This window comes from Perca fluviatilis, chromosome 20, assembly GCF_010015445.1.
Source record: "Perca fluviatilis chromosome 20, GENO_Pfluv_1.0, whole genome shotgun sequence".
NCBI classification, from domain to species: Eukaryota; Metazoa; Chordata; class Actinopteri; order Perciformes; family Percidae; genus Perca; species Perca fluviatilis.
The window spans coordinates 21,118,850-21,136,714 of NC_053131.1; the positions used below are offsets into that span (position 1 = coordinate 21,118,850).

The following is a 17,865-nucleotide window of genomic DNA, read 5'->3' on the forward strand; positions in this document are numbered from 1 at the left end:
GAACGAAAAGATTACGTTTCTTCAAAACAATGTTGGGGTTATATTTCAGTTGAACAGTTGTATTCCCGTGTCGTCACTAGGGGGCAGTGTTTATCTGCAATGCATCGCGAGAGCAAACAGACGGGGCTAATTGATGTCAGGTGCTTGTTCTTGCAGTATGGTTAAACCAGAGTTGCAAAGCAGAGTATTGCAACAAGAAGGCAGTTAGAGCATCTCTTTTACAGGTAAGATGGAAACAACGCTTTAAAGACAATACGTATTTGTATTTGCAATTTATTTGTAGGTATTTTGACATGGTGACACGGGTTGTTCCACATTTTAAGGCCACTTTGATGCACTAGCATAAAGTCTGTCTTATATGCTAAACTGCTACAAAAAGTAGATTTTTTTTAAATTTGGGATACATTTTTTGCAAGAATAAATAGCACTGACCTGTCAGACTGAAGCGTCAACGTCCACAGAGGAAGTAAATGTCAGTCAAGTGGTCATGTGGAACAAAACAAAACAATTACATTTATTTTTTACCCCTAAACGTTTACATAAAGGCTACTTTTCTAAATGTGGTTTCTCTATAAACAATCGCCATATGAATCTACATACATTTCTATAATATCACTGTAGATTCGTATAGCCTTCTCAATGGTGAGTGTATGCTAATTTAGGTTAGCGTTGTGGTTTGCAGCATGATATTTAAGGAATCCAATGTAACGTTAGCGAATAGGGATATCTGTACAATACCTTTCCAAAACTATATAGTTGTAATTTATACTACTAATGGATATTTTATAATTTTACGTTTTATAACATAAAAAACTGGTGGACTTAATATGTGCAGGACTGTCAGTGCTGTATGGAATTTGACTGCAGTGACCACAATAAGTGTCTGTAATATCTTATAATTGGAAATATTTTGATAATCAATTGAATAAAAACAAACTTGTGTGTTAATGTTGGCTGCTGTAGATTCATGTATTCAGATGAAATCATTATTTCTATTCTCAGTAGCAGTATAGAAGATATTTACATTTTTTTATTTATCTCATAATTAATACATTTCACTTCTGTTTGTTGTTGACCATGCTGTAATATTAAAATGAAGGGATCAGTCAGGAGTCAAGTGAAGCCTGTGTCATGTGTTTCAATGACAACTGATTTTTTTTAAGAATAACTTTCAGTATTTGTTTTTTTTCTCTGAGCTTTCCTATTTCCTGTCTGTGTCTACAAATGACCCCACAAACAAACCAACACACAGTATTTCTTTCAATCCTTCTAAGGCCTTGTCTAATTGTAAATGCGCCCTACATCTAAAGAGGGCCTCACTATAAAAATCTGAAGTGGTTTTAGGCATAAATGGGATTAATTCCCAAAGAATGTCCTTTGCTCTTCCTCCCATAATTTCATTTGCAGGGTCCACAGGATGAATAGCCAAGCAGGCAGTGATGTGGAACTGGAGGACAGGCCTTGCGGGGCCTGTGCTGCTACACCGCAGCCTTCAGGTTATGTTACCTTGATAATGTCACAGCTGCAGGAACCACACTGCCCACCTTACAGGACACAGGAAATCCAATTATCTGCCTTCTAATGTGTGGGAATTTTACGCTCTCATTTCTTAGACTTTGGCTCCAGCCCTGCCCGAGGGCAAACCTACCTGAGAAAGATACCTGGGATTGCCATTTATTTATTTACCAGGAAATATGTCCACTGGCTTTTGGACTGAAATCATTATTATAAGAAAGTTAGAACGTAGTGGAACCTAAAACAAAATAGTTTCTCTTGATAAAACCATTTGATTAAGATTTAAAAATCATTTGACGTCCTTTTTGTGCTTGTAATTTAAGTCTAATATCAATTTCATGCATACAATAACTTGGCCGCACAAACAACACACAGTCACACAAAGAAAGATGAACAGGAGCAACCCTGATTCATCCTGGAGTCAGCCATGGCTGTGATTGCTGTATATGGGAGCAGGTCTCCCACCTGCCTGGACCCCCGACTGTTTTTTGATTTAATTAAAAGGAAGAGGGTGCATCAATTTCACGTGTGTAGCAGGGAGATGACAGTACACAAATTGAAAGTAAGCATCTCAGTGGAGCAGGGAGGGGGCCAGCCCATCATTAACATAGACAATTCTGTGTGCAATGTAACAAGATTGGAAACATTATCATTCCACCGCGAGACATAAAGAAAAAAAAAACAATCTCAAGAAGGCTCTTTACTCAGGACAGAGCGAGACAGGCTTGAAAAAACAGCGTGGTCGTCATGATATTGAGCTGAATCACACACCTGCATAGACAAGTGTTTTTTTGATACTGTCTGTGAAAATGTATAGCTCATTCCTGCGGGAGGTTTTATATTTTCTGATACCCACACAGCAGTGATTATGTATTTCAGAAGTGATTATATATCCGTCCCCCTCCCCTCCCCTCCCCTCCTTGCTGAATCTCCAGCACAGATCCAGTGTTTCAGTGATAGGGTTCGCTTTCGGTCCGATCCGAAGGAATGTGAATGGGCTCCCTGCTCGAGGAGGAGCCCTATTAATGAACAGTAAAGACAGATGAGTCTCTCTCATGCCAAGCTGGTTGCCTCAATTGGATTAGTGAGGCTGAAATTGGGATAGATAGCTGTCTATGTGCCAAGTGGCCATTAGCCTGGCCAATATGCCAATATAACTGTACACAAAAACAGGCTCAGGATTCCCCTCAGTGATCTCAACACTCAGACTAGTGTCAGCAGCTGAGAATTTCTAAAGCATTAAGACTGTACGGACATACTAATGAGCAATAAACATTTCTCAACTGTGATAATATGCAGGTTAAATAGTTGATTCAACAGCTGCCATCTTTAATTTCAGGTAGCACCTGAGCCAGTTTCCTGTGTTTTTTTTGTTCGGGAAATACAAATATCAGCATCAAGTACGAGTGATCTGTCACCGGCTGTCGCACTGTACTTTATGAATGGAAAGCTGCCCATTCCTGGCATGTATCAGAATGGGATGATGGGCACTGTAGATGTCAGTGGACACCAGGGGCCCTTCTCCAACCAACTATACAAATGGGCATGAGTGTGAAGAGCTGGGGAAATGTTATCAATCACCCCGCGTCCCAGCGGAGAAGCTGCTGGCGTTTGTGTAGAGAGTCCCACTCATACTGATCCATATAAAAGGCTGTGTGATGTATTAGAGCAGATGAGCAGGGCTAGCTCTGACACATGACTGACAGCTCATTTGACAGCCCCAGGAAAGTGTGCAGGGAAGTTTCAATCTGATCTAATGCTGCTAAAGGAATGAAATTGTGGTGTGAGATTATGTTTTCATGTTATATCCCCTCTAGGACAACACGGGCTGAATGGGATGAACATGATGTAGACGACCCCCCCCCCCGGTCAAGAAGGTACAGGTACCTATGGAGCCAGACGCCGTAGTCGACACTCAGTTAAGACCTCCTGACCCCCTCAATCCACTTCAGTCCAGTGAATCAGGTTTCTGAAGAAAAAACAAGAAACTGAAACCCGGCTCAGCCATATCTGTGGGTAAACAGAAACATTTTTGTGTCATGCATTATCAATCAGCTGTCTCGTGAGGCTTTCCAAACAGGTAATCTCTGTCATTCAATCGCTCCACCGCAGGAGCTGGGTACTCCTGAAACGAGAGAGCCACAAAACAGACATTAATATTAAGTGCAAGAGAGATCAGCTTCTCTTTGGCCTGCTCTGCCTTCTCCTTTTTTCATAAGTGCAGAATATCTGGGTAGGCCACCTGCATCCTGAAATCAATATCCCTTATTATGCACTAGTATAGGTTTACACTCGTATTTTTAATGCTAAGATACATTTTCTTATAATAAATATTTATTGACACAACATTAAATCAGCCCCTTGTAAAAAAATTTCCACATACCACATTTGAAGGTTACCAGAAATGTAAAATTATTTTACCAGAAAACTATTAAAGCCCAGGAGACTCAAACCTCCCAATGTATGCTCCCACAATGATCAATCATAGAGGGCTAATTAGCCATTTCACAGCTATTAAAAAAAGACACCCAGCCCTTTTCATTATGCCCCATCTATTTTCCCACCATTATGGTCTTTTCTCTTTCTTTTTTCCCCTAACTTTCGAAAGTTATTAGGAACTTCTGCTGCACTGAGGAATAAAGCATTGACTTTCCATATTGGACGCGCCAGGCCTTCTACCCTCTGTCCAGTGCCTTTAATTTGTAGAATGAGGTCAGCAGTTGGCCCGCGAGCGTTGAGTGTCAGCTGCTGTTTTTCCATTGAAACAGACTATACTTGGGTGTTTAGCCCTCTGACAGCCTGACGTTGGCCTCTTAGCAGCCCGGTGACCACAGAACCTGATCCCACTCAGTCAAGCGGCTGTGTCTGCCTAAACTCTAAACTCACCTTCCCCAAACATGTCACACAAATATCTCGTCCCTCTGCTTCCTGTAGCATGCCTTTCTTCTCCTTTTACCTCTCTCTTCTCCATCTGTTTCCACACTTCAGCTTTTCCGGTGTCGGCGTATTTCCCCTGCCAATGCCGTAACCCTGCGAATGTTCGTATTGTCTAAGTGATCATTAAAATTTATGGCAAGCTGACTTCATCCGGCTTGCTAGGCCGTTCTGGCATAAGTCATAATTATGTGATGACACTGTAAGAAGCAGTGTCCACGCTGGCCCCTACTTCCAGGCAAGTTAAATGATATAATTAGCCCAGTAAGAGGTGAGCCTCCATATTGGATAAGTTATTAAATGTTTGGATGAACCTGAGCTCCATTTCCCTAACTATCGCCATTTTCCTCTCGCTCCTGCTCCCTCCCTCCTCCCTCCATTAGCCCATTAGCAGTTATGTGATACTATATGCTGATGGGGCAGTGGACAGAGAAAGTGGGTAAATTAAGCCTGACCACTGGTTGTGTTATAGACTGCTCTTATAAGGTGCCAGTGAAGGACACTGCAAGACTCAAGAGAACAGCACATCACTGAGGGACATGCGACTACCACAGACCTGATGGTACAGTAATGTGAGCTCAGCTGAGTTTGTAAACTTGAAAAATGTCACTCTGACCTTCTTTATGATCCTAGACTGAACGTTATGTTGATTGCATTCATTAAGAACTCATGTATGTCCTGTAACTCAACTATTTTCACCCCATGGAGCTATTGAAAGTGGTTGTACTGTACAACAAACACCAGTCAGCTGGGCAAACATGTCTAACATGTGAAATTTACCCAATCAGATTGCTCAATTTGTCCCCAGTTAAACTGTAATGGAAGGCAGTGCACTGAGGTTGACAGCGTGCCTACCACTGGGCCCTTGTGTGTGTGTGTGTGTGTGTGTGTGTTGCGCTCAACCAGAGGGTCTCACCAAGCATGACTGCGTGTTATTCACACTGACGAGTTCCACTGTTCACTGTCACCTCTCATTGTGAGGGGAAATAAGCCTGTGGAGAGAGCTGTGGCCAGGGGAGGGTGGAGGACAGAGGAGCCCCCCCCCCACAACCGTATCCCAAGGACTAGTTTCTCTCCCAAGGAGAGCCCAGCTGAATATTCCTAAATATCAGTCCACATCCGACCAAGATGCAGAATGCTCAACAGTCTGGTTATTTTTGCTAACACATTCTTTCAGACAGTGGCGGAGGCCTAGCTGTGTGTGTGGCCGTGTTCGGGGAGGGGTGGGTGTTATGGTGTTTGATTTGTTGTGAAGACTCGAGCAGCAGGACTCAGCAGAGTCCAGGTTGGCGCAGCAGGCCTGCCGAGAGTGACACTTCCTCTCTCTGTCTCGTCCTGCGGAGAGCCCTGACAGCAGGGACCTGGTGCTGAGCTGCGTCCCTGTTCATCATCACCAGAACCAACCACCCACAGCGAGCGGGAGGGGGGGGATTCGGTTATCTGTGTCACCCCGTTGTCCCTCCGCCTCCACCCCCCTCCTCCTCCTCCTCCTGCTCTGTCTTTGGCCCTTCTCCAGAGAGACCAAAAAGCCGGTCTCTCTCGGCTCCCTGATTGTTTTTGTTCCTGTGAGCAGACAAATAGAGTTTGGCCTCTTACAAAAGAAAATGCCGGAGCTCATCTGATCTTACTGCCCTAAGGAGTGGCCTGGCCTGAAGGGCTAGTGATTGGAAAATTACAGTGCTGCTTCGGCCATATTGTCAGGGAGTCTCGGCCACACTTTTTTCTCTTGTGTGAAAGGCCATCAGCTGAATGGCCAATTGTGCACTTTTAACGCATCCATCAATACTGTGGAGTGATTGGCTGTTGACGGCACTAATTTAGATCTGAATCCTTTGTGTGGTAATTTGGTTAATTTTGATTCCAATATATGTGGATACAGAGAAAATTATGCTGGTAGGTGGCATCTCTGCAGGGCAAATAAACCAAATTTTTAAAAACTGATCTAATGCTAGTTTCTACTCAAGAAAAATCTGTAAGAAAATTCTAAAAAATATTAATTAAGTACATGCTCACTGAACTAGTCAGCAAAATCCGGTGTGAGACAGCAGTCAGAGATTTGGTCTTTTGGTGAAAATACCTGTTGCGGCTCCAGAGTGATGTTCAAGCCGCCCATTCCTGCCACACGTGTCTCTCTGAGAAGTGATTACAATTGGTGGGGAAAGGAGGAGTAAAACAAGGGCCTTGTCAGCACAGACCCTCCAGTTTTGAGGTCAATTTCGCCCCCTGATTGCACGTATTTGTGTGTGTGTGTGTGTCTGTGGGGGAGGGAGAGACAAAGTAAGAGTTTACTGTTGCCTCATCAAAGCCATTCATCATCACCTGATGAGCAAAAGCTGAAGCCATCCTCATCTTTTTGTTTTTTCCTCCCTCTCTTTTATTCTTCCATGCTTCCCCATTTCCCTCTTTTCCTCCCCTCATCCCTATCTCTGCCCCTCTTCCACCACTTGCCCCTGGCCCTCTGCCTGTTCTTTCGCTCACCCCCCATGTTCGCAAATCACTTCTTCCCGTGTCAGCAGGTAAATTGTTTTGTCCTCCCATTCCCTGCTTTCATTACCTTGTGTAAATTAAGCGATATGTCGTCCACCGGTGCGCGCCAGAGCACTCACTGCGCCAACGCCAAAATCATGAGATTTGGCATAATAAATGAAGACAAACTGGCAGTAGCAGTGCTCTTCTCCGCGCGGGCTCGCCTTCATTATTCGCTTAACTTGCCGGAGAAAATGACTTAACCCTGACCTGTGTATTTCGCCCCATATTCACTCCAGATAAAAGCCTTTTTACAGCGCACAACAATTTATATTCCAGCAAAGAGGCTGCTTTTCTCTGTCAGTTTTCCAATCTCAGCTCCTGAACACACGTCATTAAACTTGTCTTGCCTTCCTGTATTTGTCCATCAGTCCTTCTTTTTACATAAAATCTGGCAGCATTATTCTGGGATTTGATGGCACCCACTCATTTTTTCCCCTTGGAATGTTTGATTGGAAGAAATATAGCCGAGCTGGGGCTATCTCCTCTCTTCTGTGGAATCATGCACTTGATGAAATAGTGTTCCCCCAGCAAGAATAATAAAAACAGACTTGTGCATTACAGGGGGCTCTCAATCTGCCAGCTGGGCTGGGCTGAGCTGAGCGAAAAAACCCACCCTGCTCCTGACAGATTTTTATAGTTATCCCAGCAGATAAATGGAAACTGGTGACCAGGCCGGGGGAGGCCACTCTGGAGCCGAGCGTTGGCTGCAGGGCTGGACAATAACATGAGGTGTGGAGTAAACATTAAAGGGTTGACCATGGAGACGAGGACGCTGGTACCACTAGAAACGTCCTTTCCTATTGTTCAGAGAGAAACCTGTGATACATTGTGACTAGTACTAAAACACAGCTTGTCCACAGATAAGACCAAACAGAAATTCAAACACTCAATGTAGTCTGGTTTATGTTACCAAACCGTTGCTTCTGTCCCCCATAGCTAGTGTAGCGTAGTGATAGAGAGGCAAGTTAAAGTCCTGTGTCACACTGTGGTCTAGCTCCATTGAGAATGAACTGTACACGATGAAAGGGGTGATTGCAGCTGTCCTCAGGGCGATAGGTGTTCACTTTCCATTTTAGAAGTGTCAGCATTACTATAATATCAAGCTCACTTCAATGTAAAAGGTCACTGATACTTTGCATAAAGTCTTTCTTTCACTGTTACTGGATCAGGCCAGTTAGCTAGCTAGCTAGTTAGTTAGTTAGTTAGGATTCTTCAGTAAAGCACATGATGGAGGCTGTTCTTGCTTGCATTAGAGCTACACACAGTACAGTGTAAAAGCAGTTAAAGTTTAATTATTTAGCACAAGGGCTGCAACTTATAATTATTTTCATTGTCAATTAATCTGTTGATTATTTATACATTTGATGTTTTTAAAATATTTTCACCTTTTCTTTACACCACAGGGCATTGCATTATAACATTATTTGTTTTACACTTGAGAATGTCATTTCTCCTGAAAACAGACAATTATAAAAAAAAAAAAGTGAAATGTCATGTTCACATAGAACAAAGACATTGACCTGTCGGTTTTCACATGTAATCTTTTTTGAAAAGGCTTAGAATGATCTTAATTCAATTGTTTTAAAGCTAATACTAAAGCAGTTAAACACCCACTCTACATCAGGATTAAGTCCAAGCTTTTTAATGTTTACTATTTAAAAGAATAAGTGTTAAAAAAAGACGTTGAAATAACAGGAACACCAGGGCATCAATTAAATGAGTAAAACTCAATTACATTAGCACCTGTCTTTCTAATTGATTTTAGCCACTCAAGCAGGATTTTTTCATGTCTTCATGACGTGTCCTTTTTAGCCTAAATCTTTCCCTGCCGGACGGTTCAGGCTATTGCCTAAAGCCATAAGTAATTAGCTGCCATGAAATTAGAAAGTAGGCTTTGTCTGGTAAAATTGTTCATTTTTGCTTAATTAAATACATGAGTTGATAGAAGGATTTATTTTTTTACTTCTGCTTTGACTTGTTGGCTATTTATTTTGGCAAATTCAAGTGGAAAAATGCTAAGCCCGATACTCCTACAGCAGTAATGTGAAACTTCATGAAACCAAATGTAAGCAACATTTTCATTAAAGGAGTTGGAAATTGCTGGGTTTAAATGGAGGTTGAAAAGTTACACTGTGGATTGTACCTTAGATTTAGCCTTCAGGGAAGATAATCAGCCATAAATGGTGCTCGTTTCCACATAACAGGCTCTGATTAATCAGCCAAACTGAGCAGGCTAATCAATCTACCTCTAGTGCTTTCCTCGCCGGGCCTGGAGAGCTTTGTGTAGCCTGCATCCTCTTCCTCCTCCTCCTCCTCCTCCTCCTCAGTTCAGCAGTAGGCAGCAGTAGGAGAGCAACCCAGTTGTGAGGGACTAACACACATAATAATATAATATTGTAAGTGGTGAGACGTGCAAGGGCGCTTTCTCTACACTTTAAATAGTGCTCACGTGTCTTGGTTAAATTAGTACTTTTGCATTTAATTGATGTTGCTTATATTTTACCATTCTGTAGCATTGACAGACCTCCAAAAACATAACAAAAAATACAGAAGAAAGAAATTATACAAGAATGCTTAGTTTCTTCTTTGTTTTTTTGGGGGGAAACTTTGCTTTTATTTTGTAGTTTGGCAGTAGAATAAGGAGGAGAGGAGAGAACAAGAGATATGGCATGTAACAAAGGTCCCCAGCTGGACTCCAACTAGGGACATTGTGTTAACATGGTATGTGCCGTACACCACTAAGCAGAGACGCCCATAAGGTGGCTTTTAATGAAATATTACTCTTTAAAATGTTGATGGTTCGTATGGAAAGACAAAATGTGGACATGAGATCCGATGCAGTGCTTGTCTTGTCATTAGGGATTTGTATTTGTGGATCGTTAGGTTTCCCTCATATGTGCAGCCTTTAGTTTATTAATAGGTTTGTGTTAAGTCATGTTTCACACTATTAAGTAGTAAAGATCCATAGTATAAATGTTTCCTTGGGCCTCATATACAGTACAGGCCAAACGTTTGGACGCACCTTCTCATTCAATGCGTTTCCTTTTTATTTTGATGACTATTTACATTGTAGATTCTCACTGAAGGCATCAAAACTATGAATGAACACATATGGAATTATGTGCTTTTTTATTAATAAGGGAAAAACTTCCACTAATTAACCCTGACAAAGCACACCTGTGAAGTGAAAACCATTTCAGGTGACTACGTCATGAAGCTCATTGAGAGAACACCAAGGGTTTGCAGAGTTATCAAAAAAAGCAAAGGGTGGCTACTTTGAAGAATCTAAAATATAAGACATGTTTTCAGTTATTTCACACTTTTTTGTTAAGTACATAATTCCATATGTGTTCATTCATAGTTTTGATGCCTTCAGTGAGAATCTACAATGTAAATAGTCATGAAAATAAAGAAACACATTGAATGAGAAGGTGTGTCCAAACTTTTGGCCTGTACTGTACATCACTTAATAATAATTCCATAAATTACACTGCACAAGTGGGCAGAAAGGATAAAGACATGTTAGTTTTCTTTCTCACTTTCATCGTCAGGCAGCAATCGCTGGTCCTGTTAATTTCACATGAAACTGACCACTGGCATTTCATATTTTCAGTATTTTCACACATCAGTGCAGCCCCACACTGACACTGAACTTGTTCGAAATTGTTGGCAAGTGAGCTGCCTGAGTGTCGTGCCCTCATTGCTCTCATCAATCAGGAGCAGTTTGCCATCAGCCATCAGCCATCCGCCATCTCTTCTTCCACTCTTTTATTTGCATTGTACAGACTGCTCATCAGAAAGTATATATTTATAATTGTAGACTAGACTGACACTTTTTTTGCAAATGATTTTCTCCTGTTCTCAAGGAACAGGATTCTGTTTCAGAAACCTGGGGTCTCATTTATAAAACTGTGTGTAGGATTCTTATTTAAAAGCCCAAAATGGCGTACGCCAAAAAAAAGTCTGATTTATAAAACCGTGTGTACGCACACCTGTAAGCAATGTTCCCTTTATAAATCAGAGTTTACCTACAAGTGTGCATACGTGGATCAGCCTCTTATCCCGCCCTGTACACGCCCACTTTTAACCATAAATAGTCAATACAAAGCACCTTGTGAATGCTGATCAGTATATGAATGACACTGGCAGTTGTTACACCGTATCATGATGACTGACGCAGAAAAAGCAAAAAACTTCTCAGATGTTCAGGAATAGCTGCAAATTGAATTATAATTTCGGCCTGTTCTTGCACAGTGTAGGGAAACATGATCTATAACTACATGTATTAATAATACGCCCAAAACGGCAGGCATTACGGCACTCGGGGACAGCTTCGATATACCAGACATATATGATAAGATTTAACAGAACTTTATATTATATCCAAACAAGCCTTAGTGATAAAGATTATATATAATATTCATAAATTAAACACTTAGATGTCTGACATTTCCCTCTGAATACAGCCGGTTTCCCCTAGAGTGGCTAGGACCTGTTTTGGACCGTGATGGCACGGTTCCGGCATGTTGCCCTCCTACTGGACCCAATTCAGTACACACATCTCCAGAGCTCAGCTTTAGAGAATCCAAATCGGCATATTAGCCAGTCATCGTCATGGTCCCTGAAGTCTCTTTCTCTCCTGATTCTTCCATTGCCGTAGTCCTCCTGCAGGGCTAGCAGTGCCATCATGCAGCATTACCCATGGGGGTCACCGCAGTATTTATATGTTTACAACAATTTGTGATTGTTAACATCTTGCCAACACAGCATCAACTAGTGGTATCCCCCACCCCGAGATACAATTTGAAGACGAAAGAAAGTGTAATAGGCAAACACACTTTTCTTCATGCAGGTTTTGTCACAAACAGTATTAAAGTTCGGACTGATAACGAGGACATTAAAGGTCCCATGGCATGAAAATTTCACTTCATGAGGTTTTTTAAAATTAAAATGCATTCCCCCATCCTGCCTATGGTCCCCCAGTGGCTAGAAATGGCGATAGGTGTAAACCGAGCCCTGGGTATCCTGCTCTGCCTTTGAGAAAATGAAAGCTCAGATGGGCCGATCTGAAATCTTGCTTACCTCCCCGTTCTCTACTTTGCCCGCCCAGAGAATTTGGCCCACCCATGAGAGAGAGACATCATGGCTTTTTTCACTTGACGAGTTGGTCAAGGCCACCCCCACCCTCCGCTTGCCCCCTCTCCTCCTCAATAGCTACAGACACAGAAATGGCACATACTAAGGAAAGCTCATTGTGGGACTGGCTCTAGTGGCTGTAATTCTGCACCAAGGCTGAATTTTGGGAAAGAGACTTCAGATACAGTATTAGGGGACCACTAAGGCCTATATAAAAGCATCCAAAGAGCACCATGTCATGGGACCTTTAAGGGTAACGATTGCGCGAGAGCTTACAGGTGTCCTGCCACACAAAACCGTTTTTACTATTTTTTGAAATATGTTAGGTCCATATGTGTTTGTGTTATGTCGTGAATGTGAAAATGAACTGCTACCTCCTCTGTAAGCTCTAGCCACTGAAAAGAAATAAGCTGAGAAATCAGGCCACTTACAAAAGCTGGCGAGTCTGACATCATGTTGCCTGAGCTCATTACTATTCATGAGCACGCCCAGTTGATCTGGGTAAAGGATGCTGATAGCCAGGCTCTCATTGGCTAGCTGTTATCCAATCAGAGTCAAGCAGCTTAGCTCATTGAATATTGAGAACTGGCACAAATTCAACTTCTGATGACATGGAGTCTTCCTGCTGGCTTCATATACCACGCTAGAATGGCTTGAAACAAGATAACCAAGGCATTTTTTCCACAAAAAATGTTACAGAGTCCATGGTAGAACTTCAGACATTACCACAAAGTAATGAAATACGTGTGGCAGGGCACCTTTAACGGCTGTATTTTCAGACTTTGACATTTGATGATATATGCACAGCATTAAAGACAGATATTTATTTATTTATTTATTTATTTATTTATTTATACTGTGTTCTGCCATTATCTAATGCTAGGGTATTTAAATGCTATCCTGTGTTCCATGCAGTTGGGCCATCCCCTCCTCCTGCGCTCCGTAGTGGACAATGTGACTGCGAGACAGCGCCGATTAAACATTAAGAACAAATTTGTATTCAAGATTTGAGTTGGAGGTGTTTATGGAACAATTATCACTCAGTACAAGCACAAATAACACTAGATTTAGATTTAATCTTCATGGTAATGTTGATGATATGGAGTGCAAAAATGTGCGCGAGGCATCAATACTTGAAAATATTACGAGTTATCCCCATCCTATCGTTATTCCTATTTACTATCTGCAGTCTGACTTCAGTTCACCACCTCACCATCTGCGTCGCCAATTCCTATTTTGTCTCCAAAATGTGCGTACGCATGGGTCAGAGTTTAGGTGGAGGACCGCACATTCTCCCGTCAAGTTTGTTTTTTTATAAATCACAACCTTTGCGTGGGAAGTGTCGTACGCACATTTTCAGCCCCGTTTTGTGCGTACGGCACATTTATAAATGACACCCCAGGTATTGTGCATGCTGGCTCACTGTTGGCTCACTGGGACACTTTTAGTGCAAAGCCATCGTTAGTGTTATAAGTAACACCTGTGCTGTTTTTACTACGACAAGACATGTCTGCTGTGAGAGATTCAGAATCAGAAAAAGCTTTATTGCCAAGTACGTTTTTTACACATACAAGGAATTTGTTTTGGTGTTGTAGGTGCATGTCACACATTCTCTAAATATAAGAAGGTTAATAAAATATTAGAAAAAAATATTAGAATATAAACAATATAAGTATAAATATGTATACACAGTATGTATTAAAAATAAAAAGAGCAGTACAGCAGAGTAAGTACAGTGGCATGTAGAGCCAGAGGTGGAGTGTGGAGAGTGTCAGGGTGGGTTCTGGGCCTTGTTGATAAGGCTAGTGGTAGTGGCCAGTGATAGCAGCGTACAAGATGGTGATGGAGGATGTGAGGATGGACTCGATGATGGCTGTGTAGAAGTGCACCATCATTGTCTTTGGCAGGTTGAATTCCTTCAGCTGCCGCAGGAAGTACATCCTCTGTTGTGCTTTCTTGATGAGGGAGCTGATGTTCAGCTCCCACTTGAGATCCTGGGAGATGATAGTTCCCAGGAAGCGGAAAGACTCCACAGTGTCAATTGTGGAGTCACAGAGGGTGATGGGGGCAGCTGAGGCTGAGTTCTTCCTGAAGTCCACAACCATCTCCACTGTCTTTCGAGCGTTGAGCTCTAGGTTGTTTTGATTGCACCAGCTCACCAGGTGGTCAGCCTTCCTGATTAGCAGGAAAAAGCACAGGTGTAAGTTAAAACATTAATAGGCTGGTTCGAGATGAGCCAGGCCTGCGCAGAATCGATCACCGGCGATCGCCGCCCAATGCATGCCGGTTAGATTTGTGTCCGACTTGATCCCGACTTGCTCTGACGTCATGCACACGTGGGCAACGATAACCTCACGAGATCAAGGCCGCCGCAGTTTTTAGAGCCAGGCAACGCAGTTGCTTTCCACCGACTGCAAGCCCCAGGGCATGATGTAAAACGCCTGGCTCTCAGCTGATCTAACAGCTGATTGGTTCAGAATCAACTCCACATGATGACGTTTTATATAAACGTTTTATTGTTTTTGAATTGGAGGGATTTTAATTGCTATTTGTCTGATTTAAAGGCTGTTGTGTGTCTGATGGTGAGGTTTAGAAGTCAGAGAGACTAAATCCGTTCAGATTACGGATCATCTACAGTCTGTTGTTTATTAACATCAGCAACAGATCGCCTGCAGAGCATTTTAACAGCTACTCTGTCATAATATAAACAACCGGAGACTGTGTACAAGCTCATATATGGGTCTGATAACATTTTATTCGGAATCTGAACATCCTCAACACTCACTCAGGATGTGAGTGTTTCTATGACTTCCTGTCCAGACTAAAGGCTGCTGGAAACGGCTGGAAACCTTGACCGCGGCTTTTTTTCACCGCCCACTGCTGCCGCGCCTGCTCTCATCCACTTTACAGGCGAGGCTCAGTTCATCTTAAACGGGTCTAATGATTGCCTCAGTCCTTTTACTCCTGCTACTGGGCAGGGTGGCTCACTGGTATGGCTTACTGAGGCGCTCAAAGGGAAAATAGCATTAATAGCATATGCTTTTAGTATATGTTTCTTCTAATACTTCTGTACTTTAACTCCAGTAAAAATTTAAATGCTGCACTTTTACTTGTACTTGAGTATAGTATAAGTTGTGGTATTGCTACTTTTGCTTAAGTAACCAATGTACTTCTTCCACCACTGCCAGTGTTATTTAAAACATATTTAACTACCAGACACTCTGTTACGAATTTCTTGCTGATATCCTGAATTGAATATTAAATACTAAATTACAATCTCAAATCTGTACCAGATTAAAATCAATAAAAACTCTGACAAAGATCATTTAAAATGCAAAGAGCTCCAATAGTTTGAGATGGGCAGCTTTGCTCAGTGCAGGGACTCCTCCACTCTAAACAACGAAAAAAAAAACTTGGGAATTCTACTCATTTTTTACTGTATGAAAGTTTCACAAGGTCGTTTGGAGAGTCGTGTTAACACAATACCTGAATACAGATTTGTTTCCTTGTTCTACAAGTCACGAAGCCCAGAGTCTTTAAGCGATCATTATTACCATACAAATAGACAGATCTATTTAACAACCCCCTTTTTATCGCATAACACTTATTCTTTAGTGTTGCTCACTGAAAGGCACTGAAATGCGTCTCCCCCTCCTTTTTTTTTTTTTTGCAGGGAAATCGTCTCCGGGTTGATAAAGGCTCAGAGCAATAGAAGAAGCAAGGCTGACATCTTCTTAAGAGATGATAGGAGAGCCAAATCAAATAGGATGGAGCAGTCACTCTTTTCACAGATAGGTAGCTCATTTCTGGTGGCTGAGAGTTTGCATCCCTAGTGGCGCTCTGCCTGGGAAAGATAGCTCACTCGGACTCCATTCATTATTTGAGTCCCAGCCTCCTCTTTTCACGTCCTAGCTACTTTTTTTTTTTCCTGCTTTAATGAGTTGCCTATTTTTCTCAAATGTTGATGGGGATCTTGGAATTTAGATTTGGAGACAAAATGTTTAATCACAAGCGTTTTTCATTTGTGGAGAAGAGGCAAAAATCAATTATTTCTATTAGACAATGCTGATTGGAAATGAATGGAAGTGGTAGCATTTTGAAACAAAGGCTCCATGGTGGCAAAGATAAGTGTCAGTCTTGCCCCCCTGAGGTACAATATGTGGTTTGACTTAATAAGCAGTTTGCAAACATTTGCCATTAAATCCATACAAATGGTTTACCATGCCAATACCAACACAGGAAAATAATTAATGACAGTACTCATAAGTCTGTAATTGTGGAATAGAAGTAAATAATGTAAAATCATTGCGAAGAGCCAATGTCAACCTACAACTTTTGCAAACTGAAGATGTTTTTAATCGGTGCTGGTACATCTGGATGTCCTTTTATCAAATATCATTTGAACTTGAATATCCTTTGATCCATGTCATCAGTTGTAGAGGTTTTTTCAGCAATACAATTCCCCGGGTAAGTTGCAGCAACTTTTCCCTTACACTATTTACAGCCAGACTTAATCAATCAAGCACAAGCTCCATATGATATTCAGCCTGGAACTTCATGAAGAGCACTTTGCTATCATATCCCTCACATTCTTTGCAAATCCCTTTGAAAATTATTTATAAAAAAATTAACTTCTCTTGCAGAGGGCTCATTGAAAGGAAGAATTACACGAAAGATAAAACACTTTATCGCCAGTGAAAGACTAGACAATGTACATTGAGAAATTGGGAAGATGGCAGAAACAATGAATATTAAGTGCCTAAGAATCTAAAGCTGCTGACTAAATTGAAACTGTATATCCTGAGGGGGCAAGGTTTCCAAATTGCTAATTACTGCCTCTGAAAGGGGGCTGTTTCTGATATGTTTGCTTGTGAAAGGCTGCTGCTTAATGAAGCAGTGGCTCAAGTTTTTTATTTTAATATTCCCACTCTCCAGCTTTTAGGGCTCTCTCTGGACTTTCCTCCCAGGCCAGAACAATGGCGGGCCCAGGAGCCCAGCTTCCCCACAGGCCCCAGCGAGAGGAGGCCGGGGGCTGGGTACTGAGGGAGCCGCTCGGCATGCTGAAATATGGAGGCGACAGATAAGGTGGCAGCGGCACAGAGAGGCCCTCTCCCATGGGCCCAAGGGGAAATTTGCAGTTATTAAGAGGAAGATGAGAGAGATTAAATGGCTTTTGTACTCCTTTTCACAGACTTTTATTTTTTTTATTATTTGGGCTGCCTTCAGCTGAGAGATGAAAGAAGTGGTAAATGACTTTTTTGTGCTTCATTCAGCAACACACTGGCTTTGAGAGACAATTCTTCATTACTGAGAGTTGTCACACATCATAAAACACTTATTAGTGCACTATTGTTTTAAAAGGTGCAAAAGTAATAGAATTACTGTAATCTACAACTAATGACAAATGTAACATGGTTTGGGATTTTGTTTGAAGAAATTAACAAAATTTTACATATGTAGATTAACAAGATGATGTAAATCTTTGATTTCCATTAAAAGAATTATGTTGTATGAATGATGTCATAGGTTTGACTCAACTATATGACCATTTCTGAGGTAAATGGTTAATGGACTGCATTTGCTGTTATCCAAGTAGCTTTACAATGCACCTCTCATACACACACACACACACACACACACACACACACACACACACACACACACACACACACACACACACACGCTCACACATAGATGGCAGCGGAGGTACCGTGCCAGGCTAGGGCCCAATCTTAAAGGTCCCATGACCTG

General features: G+C 41.8%; 1 long non-coding RNA gene across 2 annotated transcripts; it reads left to right on the forward strand.

Moving 5' to 3' along the window:
* The first annotated feature begins 113 nt into the window (after positions 1 to 113).
* On the forward strand, positions 114 to 17,629 carry LOC120549476. Of its 2 annotated transcripts, none has more exons than XR_005637391.1 (3): positions 114 to 224; positions 3,333 to 3,531; positions 17,050 to 17,629. It is a non-coding gene; the product is annotated as an uncharacterized LOC120549476 (long non-coding RNA). The 2 variants fall into 2 exon arrangements; XR_005637392.1 differs by having other exon boundaries at positions 3,333 to 3,527.
* The last annotated feature ends 236 nt before the right edge of the window (positions 17,630 to 17,865 follow it).